This window comes from Xenopus tropicalis, chromosome 3 (genome assembly GCF_000004195.4).
Source record: "Xenopus tropicalis strain Nigerian chromosome 3, UCB_Xtro_10.0, whole genome shotgun sequence".
Taxonomy (NCBI): Eukaryota; Metazoa; Chordata; class Amphibia; order Anura; family Pipidae; genus Xenopus; species Xenopus tropicalis.
Genome location: NC_030679.2, coordinates 135,730,002 through 135,737,501, shown reverse-complemented (window position 1 = coordinate 135,737,501; position 7,500 = coordinate 135,730,002). Strand labels below are relative to the sequence as shown.

The window sequence follows — 7,500 nt, the reverse complement described above, 5'->3', positions numbered from 1 at the left end:
CAATCAGCAGCAAGCAAAGGCGTAATTAAGCCACATAATTGTTAAGGTGCTATATGGAAGACTGGCCCCCTGCTCTTGCTAAGTAGGTCGCCGTCAGAGAAAATACCTCCTCCGTTGCCCTTGGGAAGACCTGAGCACATTTGACATCCGCAAAGGCCAAACTGTACTCGTAACGAGCAACACAGACGCCGCCGTAGCTTGAAAAAACTGCCCAAGTTGAGGTTTGTCGGAGGTCCTGTGTGCTGGCGCTGCACCGTGAGGGGGATTAGCTCAAATGGTAGAGCGCTCGCTTAGCATGCGAGAGGTAGCGGGATCGATGCCCGCATCCTCCAGGAGGTGGCTCTTTTCAGAGCGGGTGGGCGGGGCCGCAACGCGCTTCTGTCTAGTGTTTTTAAAAAGAGAGAGGAGTGGAAACGTCCCTCAGACCTCTTGTCCTGTACAGCGTGGAGCAACGTTCATTTCTTACCCGAGTAAATGGGAGTTGACAGAACCCTCTGAAAAGCGTCATTCCATTACTGCACCGGCTGCTGCTTGCACAACCGAGGGCAAGCACCCAAAGAAGAGTGGTAAGAAGCTGTTGTGCAGCCCAAAAGGCCGTGCAGTACTGGAATCGCGCTTTCTTCTCTACAGTGAGCTACGACACAGACCACCGAGGGCTGGAAACTGCAAATCCTTTATGGACGGTGTCAAATTGCCAAGGGTTAAAGTGGTTCTCAAGCAAAGGCCAAGGCAATTCCTATTTGGGTCATCCTCCAAACTAGAGGCAAAGCTGTTTCCTTGAGAATTCCCGCCATGCGGGCAGAAGAGCGTTTCCCGAGTGAGTAAACGCACACCACGGTGCGCCGGGCTCCCAGGGTCCCATATGGTCTAGCGGTTAGGATTCCTGGTTTTCACCCAGGCGGCCCGGGTTCGACTCCCGGTATGGGAAGTGCCGCTTTTGCTATTCCAACTGCTTGGCGAGCCCATTGATTGGTCCAGTGCCTAAAGATTTCTGCTATGCTCAGGTGTGCAACTTTGGCCTTTGTTGCGATTAAAGGCCACAGGTGGGTATGGAGAACGAACGTGAAAGAGCCCAGATCAGAGCTGCGACGTGAGCGCCCTTATTGCATTTCAGAGCGTCTTCCGTTTGAGACATCCGCTGTCACAGAACCTGCGCCCGCCAGAGCGCCTATGGCGTTGGTGGTATAGTGGTGAGCATAGCTGCCTTCCAAGCAGTTGACCCCGGGTTCGATTCCCGGCCAACGCACAGTGTCCTCTATTGCGGCACGGACGAGCGCTTTTTAAAAAGGTTGCCGCCATAGTGACCCGCGGATGTCGCCACTTTGCAGCCATGCCTGCCCATGCAGGGTACAGGGCAAAAGCGCTTCCAATCTGTCCTTTGCAACCTTCAGAGAGGAGATTTGCAGTGGGAACGTGTCTGCATTACAGCCTGTGCAGTCTTCTCACTGTGTGCATCATGCTAAAATTCTTCATTTTTCTAAGTTGTACGCAGGATTGGCTTGAATGAAAACAAAACAAAAAGTAAGAAAGCAGCACCGGAACGGGCAGCGCGAGCTCTAAGAAAGCATCCTTCGAGCCGGAATTGAACCAGCGACCTAAGGATTGCTGTATCACACCTACAGTCCTCCGCTCTACCAGCTGAGCTATGGAAGGCCGGAAAGGCGCGCCGACGGGAGGGGGTGACAGTTCTCTTGAGAAACCCAACAGAAGCCGAAGCCTTCCAAAAGTCTGCCCCGTGTGAGGATCGAACTCACGACCTTCAGATTATGAGACTGACGCGCTACCTACTGCGCTAACGAGGCTGCAAGCGGCGGGCGTCTGGTGTCCACCCTGGTGTGCTCTACTGCATACACCCTTACAAAAAATTGCAGTGACTTATGTCATAAACAGACTGAGGCATAGCCAATGTGCATTTTGCAAGTCTTTCAAAAGGACAAATATTTTGACCTCTAAAACTTAGGGTGGAGCAAAAAAGAGAACAAGAGCCCCATGTCGAGCTCTTCCGAAAACCCCCGTTTTCCTTCAGTCTGTTGCCCTACTCGAAGCCTTTTTAAGCAACTGGTGGTTTAACTTGCTTGGAAAAGCAGCATGTGGCAAACTGGAAAAAGTGTCCTTGGAGCCAGAGTTGAAGCAGCGACCTAGGGACTGCTCTGTTAAACCTACAGTCCCCCGCTGCACCCGCAGTGCTGGGGCTTGCGATAGTCGGGCCAACCAAAGGTTGGACTGCAGGCCCACGCCTTAGCAGGGCGCTTGCCGCCGCCTGCAGCTGTGCCGAAATAGCTCAGTTGGGAGAGCGTTAGACTGAAGATCTAAAGGTCCCTGGTTCGATCCCGGGTTTCGGCAGGTGGAGCCGCGGATTTTGAGAGCGTTTTAACTAGGCGCGATGAAGGCCAATCAGCAGCAAGCAAAGGCGTAATTAAGCCACATAATTGTTAAGGTGCTATATGGAAGACTGGCCCCCTGCTCTTGCTAAGTAGGTCGCCGTCAGAGAAAATACCTCCTCCGTTGCCCTTGGGAAGACCTGAGCACATTTGACATCCGCAAAGGCCAAACTGTACTCGTAACGAGCAACACAGACGCCGCCGTAGCTTGAAAAAACTGCCCAAGTTGAGGTTTGTCGGAGGTCCTGTGTGCTGGCGCTGCACCGTGAGGGGGATTAGCTCAAATGGTAGAGCGCTCGCTTAGCATGCGAGAGGTAGCGGGATCGATGCCCGCATCCTCCAGGAGGTGGCTCTTTTCAGAGCGGGTGGGCGGGGCCGCAACGCGCTTCTGTCTAGTGTTTTTAAAAAGAGAGAGGAGTGGAAACGTCCCTCAGACCTCTTGTCCTGTACAGCGTGGAGCAACGTTCATTTCTTACCCGAGTAAATGGGAGTTGACAGAACCCTCTGAAAAGCGTCATTCCATTACTGCACCGGCTGCTGCTTGCACAACCGAGGGCAAGCACCCAAGAAGAGTGGTAAGAAGCTGTTGTGCAGCCCAAAAGGCCGTGCAGTACTGGAATCGCGCTTTCTTCTCTACAGTGAGCTACGACACAGACCACCGAGGGCTGGAAACTGCAAATCCTTTATGGACGGTGTCAAATTGCCAAGGGTTAAAGTGGTTCTCAAGCAAAGGCCAAGGCAATTCCTATTTGGGTCATCCTCCAAACTAGAGGCAAAGCTGTTTCCTTGAGAATTCCCCGCCATGCGGGCAGAAGAGCGTTTCCCGAGTGAGTAAACGCACACCACGGTGCGCCGGGCTCCCAGGGTCCCATATGGTCTAGCGGTTAGGATTCCTGGTTTTCACCCAGGCGGCCCGGGTTCGACTCCCGGTATGGGAAGTGCCGCTTTTGCTATTCCAACTGCTTGGCGAGCCCATTGATTGGTCCAGTGCCTAAAGATTTCTGCTATGCTCAGGTGTGCAACTTTGGCCTTTGTTGCCGATTAAAGGCCACAGGTGGGTATGGAGAACGAACGTGAAAGAGCCCAGATCAGAGCTGCGACGTGAGCGCCCTTATTGCATTTCAGAGCGTCTTCCGTTTGAGACATCCGCTGTCACAGAACCTGCGCCCGCCAGAGCGCCTATGGCGTTGGTGGTATAGTGGTGAGCATAGCTGCCTTCCAAGCAGTTGACCCGGGTTCGATTCCCGGCCAACGCACAGCGTCCTCTATTGCGGCACGGACGAGCGCTTTTTAAAAAGGTTGCCGCCATAGTGACCCGCGGATGTCGCCACTTTGCAGCCATGCCTGCCCATGCAGGGTACAGGGCAAAAGCGCTTCCAATCTGTCCTTTGCAACCTTCAGAGAGGAGATTTGCAGTGGGAACGTGTCTGCATTACAGCCTGTGCAGTCTTCTCACTGTGTGCATCATGCTAAAATTCTTCATTTTTCTAAGTTGTACGCAGGATTGGCTTGAATGAAAACAAAACAAAAAGTAAGAAAGCAGCACCGGAACGGGCAGCGCGAGCTCTAAGAAAGCATCCTTCGAGCCGGAATTGAACCAGCGACCTAAGGATTGCTGTATCACACCTACAGTCCTCCGCTCTACCAGCTGAGCTATGGAAGGCCGGAAAGGCGCGCCGACGGGAGGGGGTGACAGTTCTCTTGAGAAACCCAACAGAAGCCGAAGCCTTCCAAAAGTCTGCCCCGTGTGAGGATCGAACTCACGACCTTCAGATTATGAGACTGACGCGCTACCTACTGCGCTAACGAGGCTGCAAGCGGCGGGCGTCTGGTGTCCACCCTGGTGTGCTCTACTGCATACACCCTTACAAAAAATTGCAGTGACTTATGTCATAAACAGACTGAGGCATAGCCAATGTGCATTTTGCAAGTCTTTCAAAAGGACAAATATTTTGACCTCTAAAACTTAGGGTGGAGCAAAAAAGAGAACAAGAGCCCCATGTCGAGCTCTTCCGAAAACCCCCGTTTTCCTTCAGTCTGTTGCCCTACTCGAAGCCTTTTTAAGCAACTGGTGGTTTAACTTGCTTGGAAAAGCAGCATGTGGCAAACTGGAAAAAGTGTCCTTGGAGCCAGAGTTGAAGCAGCGACCTAGGGACTGCTCTGTTAAACCTACAGTCCCCCGCTGCACCCGCAGTGCTGGGGCTTGCGATAGTCGGGCCAACCAAAGGTTGGACTGCAGGCCCACGCCTTAGCAGGGCGCTTGCCCGCCGCCTGCAGCTGTGCCAAAATAGCTCAGTTGGGAGAGCGTTAGACTGAAGATCTAAAGGTCCCTGGTTCGATCCCGGGTTTCGGCAGGTGGAGCCGCGGATTTTGAGAGCGTTTTAACTAGGCGCGATGAAGGCCAATCAGCAGCAAGCAAAGGCGTAATTAAGCCACATAATTGTTAAGGTGCTATATGGAAGACTGGCCCCCTGCTCTTGCTAAGTAGGTCGCCGTCAGAGAAATACCTCCTCCGTTGCCCTTGGGAAGACCTGAGCACATTTGACATCCGCAAAGGCCAAACTGTACTCGTAACGAGCAACACAGACGCCGCCGTAGCTTGAAAAAACTGCCCAAGTTGAGGTTTGTCGGAGGTCCTGTGTGCTGGCGCTGCACCGTGAGGGGGATTAGCTCAAATGGTAGAGCGCTCGCTTAGCATGCGAGAGGTAGCGGGATCGATGCCCGCATCCTCCAGGAGGTGGCTCTTTTCAGAGCGGGTGGGCGGGCCGCAACGCGCTTCTGTCTAGTGTTTTTAAAAAGAGAGAGGAGTGGAAACGTCCCTCAGACCTCTTGTCCTGTACAGCGTGGAGCAACGTTCATTTCTTACCCGAGTAAATGGGAGTTGACAGAACCCTCTGAAAAAGCGTCATTCCATTACTGCACCGGCTGCTGCTTGCACAACCGAGGGCAAGCACCCAAAGAAGAGTGGTAAGAAGCTGTTGTGCAGCCCAAAAGGCCGTGCAGTACTGGAAATCGCGCTTTCTTCTCTACAGTGAGCTACGACACAGACCACCGAGGGCTGGAAACTGCAAATCCTTTATGGACGGTGTCAAATTGCCAAGGGGTTAAAGTGGTTCTCAAGCAAAGGCCAAGGCAATTCCCTATTTGGGTCATCCTCCAAACTAGAGGCAAAGCTGTTCCTTGAGAATTCCCACCATGCGGGCAGAAGAGCGTTTCCCGAGTGATTAAATGCACACCACGGTGCGCCGGGCTCCCAGGGTCCCATATGGTCTAGCGCTTAGGATTCCTGGTTTTCACCCAGTTGGCCCGGGTTCGACTCCCGGTTATGGGAAGCGCCGCTTTTGCTATTCCAAACTGCTTGGCGAGCCCATTGATTGGTCCAGTGCCTAAAAGATTTCTGCTATGCTCAGGTGTGCAACTTGTCCTTTGTTGCGATTAAAGGCCACAGGTGGGTATGGAGAACGAACGTGAAAGAGCCCAGATCAGAGCTGCGACTGAGCGCCCTTATTGCATTAAGAGCGTCTTCCGTTTGAGACATCCGCTGTCACAGAAACCTGCGCCCGCCAGAGCGCCTATGGCGTTGGTGGTATAGTGGTGAGCATAGCTGCCTTCCAAGCAGTTGACCCGGGTTCGATTCCCGGCCAACGCACAGCGTCCTCTATTGCGGCACGGACGAGCGCTTTTTAAAAAGGTTGCCGCCATAGTGACCCAGCGGATGTCGCCACCTTGCAGCCATGCCTGCCCATGCAGGGTACAGGGCAAAGCGCTTCCAATCTGTCCTTTGCAACCTTCAGAGAGGAGATTTGCAGTGGGAACGTGTCTGCATTACAGCCTGTGCAGTCTTCTCACTGTGTGCATCATGCTAAAATTCTTCATTTTTTCTAAGTTGTACGCAGGATTGGCTTGAATGAAAACAAAACAAAAAGTAAGAAAGCAGCACCGGAACGGGCAGCGCGAGCTCTAAGAAAGCATCCTTCGAGCCGGAATTGAACCAGCGACCTAAGGATTGCTGATATCACCCCTACAGTCCTCCGCTCTACCAGCTGAGCTATGGAGGCCGGGAAGGCGCGCCGACGGAGAGGGGTGACAGTTCTCTTGAGAAACCCACAGAAGCCGAAGCCTTCAAAAGTCTGCCCCGTGTGAGGATCGAACTCACGACCTTCAGATTATGAGGACTGACGCGGCTATCCTACTGCGCTAACGAGGCTGCAAGCGGCGGTGTCTGGTGTCCACCCTGGGTGTGCTCTACTGCATAACCCCCCCCCTTACAAAAATTGCAGTGACTTATGTCATAAACAGACTGAGGCATAGCCAATGTGCATTTTGCAAGTCTTTCAAAAGGACAAATATTTTGACCTCTAAAACTTAGGGTGGGCAAAAAAGAGAACAGACCGAGGCATAGCCAATGTGCATTTTGCAAGTCTTTCAAAAGGACAGATATTTTGACCTCTAAAACTTAGGGTGGAGCAAAAAAGAGAACAAGAGCCCATGTCGAGCTCTTCCGAAAACCCCCGTATTCTTCAGTCTGTTGCCCTACTCGAAGCCTTTTTAAGCAACTGGTGGTTTAACTTGCTTGGAAAGCAGCATGTGGTAAAACTGGAAAAAGGTGTCCTTGGAGCCAGAGTTGAAGCAGCGACCTAGGGACTGCTCTGTTAAACCTACAGTCCCCCGCTGCACCCGCAGTGCTGGGGCTTGCGATAGACGGCAAACCAAAGGTTGGGACTGCAGGCCCACGCCTTAGCAGGGCGCTTGCCGCCGGCTGCAGCTGTGCCGAAATAGCTCAGTTTGGGAGAGCGTTAGACTGAAGATCTAAGGTCCCTGGTTCGATCCCGGGTTTCGGCAGGTGGAGCCGCGGATTTTGAGAGCGTTTAACTAGGCGCGATGAAGGCCAATCAGCAGCAAGCAAAGGCGTAATTAAGCCACATAATTGTTAAGGTGCTATATGGAAGACTGGCCCCCTGCTCTTGCTAAGTAGGTCGCCGTCAGAGAAAATACCTCCTCCGTTGCCCTTGGGGAAGACCTGAGCACATTTGACATCCGCAAAGGCCAAACTGTACTCGTAACGAGCAACACAGACTCCGCCGTAGCTTGAAAAAACTGCCCAAGTTGAGGTTTGTCG

At 52.8% G+C, this 7,500-nt stretch overlaps 16 non-coding genes across 16 annotated transcripts; 11 read left to right on the top strand and 5 right to left on the bottom strand.

The window, feature by feature from the left end:
- Positions 1 to 259: 259 nt before the first annotated feature.
- Positions 260 to 332, top strand: trnaa-agc. The gene has a single exon. It is a non-coding gene; the product is annotated as a tRNA-Ala (tRNA).
- Positions 333 to 856: 524 nt separating this feature from the next.
- trnae-uuc lies at positions 857 to 928 on the top strand. Its single transcript has one exon. It is a non-coding gene; the product is annotated as a tRNA-Glu (tRNA).
- Positions 929 to 1,173: 245 nt separating this feature from the next.
- Positions 1,174 to 1,246, top strand: trnag-ucc. The gene has a single exon. It is a non-coding gene; the product is annotated as a tRNA-Gly (tRNA).
- Positions 1,247 to 1,567: 321 nt separating this feature from the next.
- Positions 1,568 to 1,653, bottom strand: trnay-gua. The gene is given in 2 exon segments: positions 1,568 to 1,603; positions 1,617 to 1,653. It is a non-coding gene; the product is annotated as a tRNA-Tyr (tRNA).
- A 76-nt stretch (positions 1,654 to 1,729) lies between these two features.
- On the bottom strand, positions 1,730 to 1,802 carry trnam-cau. The gene has a single exon. It is a non-coding gene; the product is annotated as a tRNA-Met (tRNA).
- Positions 1,803 to 2,270: 468 nt separating this feature from the next.
- trnaf-gaa lies at positions 2,271 to 2,343 on the top strand. The gene has a single exon. It is a non-coding gene; the product is annotated as a tRNA-Phe (tRNA).
- A 307-nt stretch (positions 2,344 to 2,650) lies between these two features.
- trnaa-agc lies at positions 2,651 to 2,723 on the top strand. Its single transcript has one exon. It is a non-coding gene; the product is annotated as a tRNA-Ala (tRNA).
- Positions 2,724 to 3,247: 524 nt separating this feature from the next.
- On the top strand, positions 3,248 to 3,319 carry trnae-uuc. Its single transcript has one exon. It is a non-coding gene; the product is annotated as a tRNA-Glu (tRNA).
- Positions 3,320 to 3,565: 246 nt separating this feature from the next.
- Positions 3,566 to 3,637, top strand: trnag-ucc. Its single transcript has one exon. It is a non-coding gene; the product is annotated as a tRNA-Gly (tRNA).
- Positions 3,638 to 3,958: 321 nt separating this feature from the next.
- trnay-gua lies at positions 3,959 to 4,044 on the bottom strand. Its single transcript is given in 2 exon segments — positions 3,959 to 3,994; positions 4,008 to 4,044. It is a non-coding gene; the product is annotated as a tRNA-Tyr (tRNA).
- A 76-nt stretch (positions 4,045 to 4,120) lies between these two features.
- Positions 4,121 to 4,193, bottom strand: trnam-cau. Its single transcript has one exon. It is a non-coding gene; the product is annotated as a tRNA-Met (tRNA).
- Positions 4,194 to 4,662: 469 nt separating this feature from the next.
- trnaf-gaa lies at positions 4,663 to 4,735 on the top strand. Its single transcript has one exon. It is a non-coding gene; the product is annotated as a tRNA-Phe (tRNA).
- A 306-nt stretch (positions 4,736 to 5,041) lies between these two features.
- On the top strand, positions 5,042 to 5,114 carry trnaa-agc. Its single transcript has one exon. It is a non-coding gene; the product is annotated as a tRNA-Ala (tRNA).
- Positions 5,115 to 5,958: 844 nt separating this feature from the next.
- On the top strand, positions 5,959 to 6,030 carry trnag-ucc. Its single transcript has one exon. It is a non-coding gene; the product is annotated as a tRNA-Gly (tRNA).
- Positions 6,031 to 6,352: 322 nt separating this feature from the next.
- Positions 6,353 to 6,439, bottom strand: trnay-gua. Its single transcript is given in 2 exon segments — positions 6,353 to 6,388; positions 6,403 to 6,439. It is a non-coding gene; the product is annotated as a tRNA-Tyr (tRNA).
- Positions 6,440 to 7,150: 711 nt separating this feature from the next.
- Positions 7,151 to 7,223, top strand: trnaf-gaa. Its single transcript has one exon. It is a non-coding gene; the product is annotated as a tRNA-Phe (tRNA).
- The last annotated feature ends 277 nt before the right edge of the window (positions 7,224 to 7,500 follow it).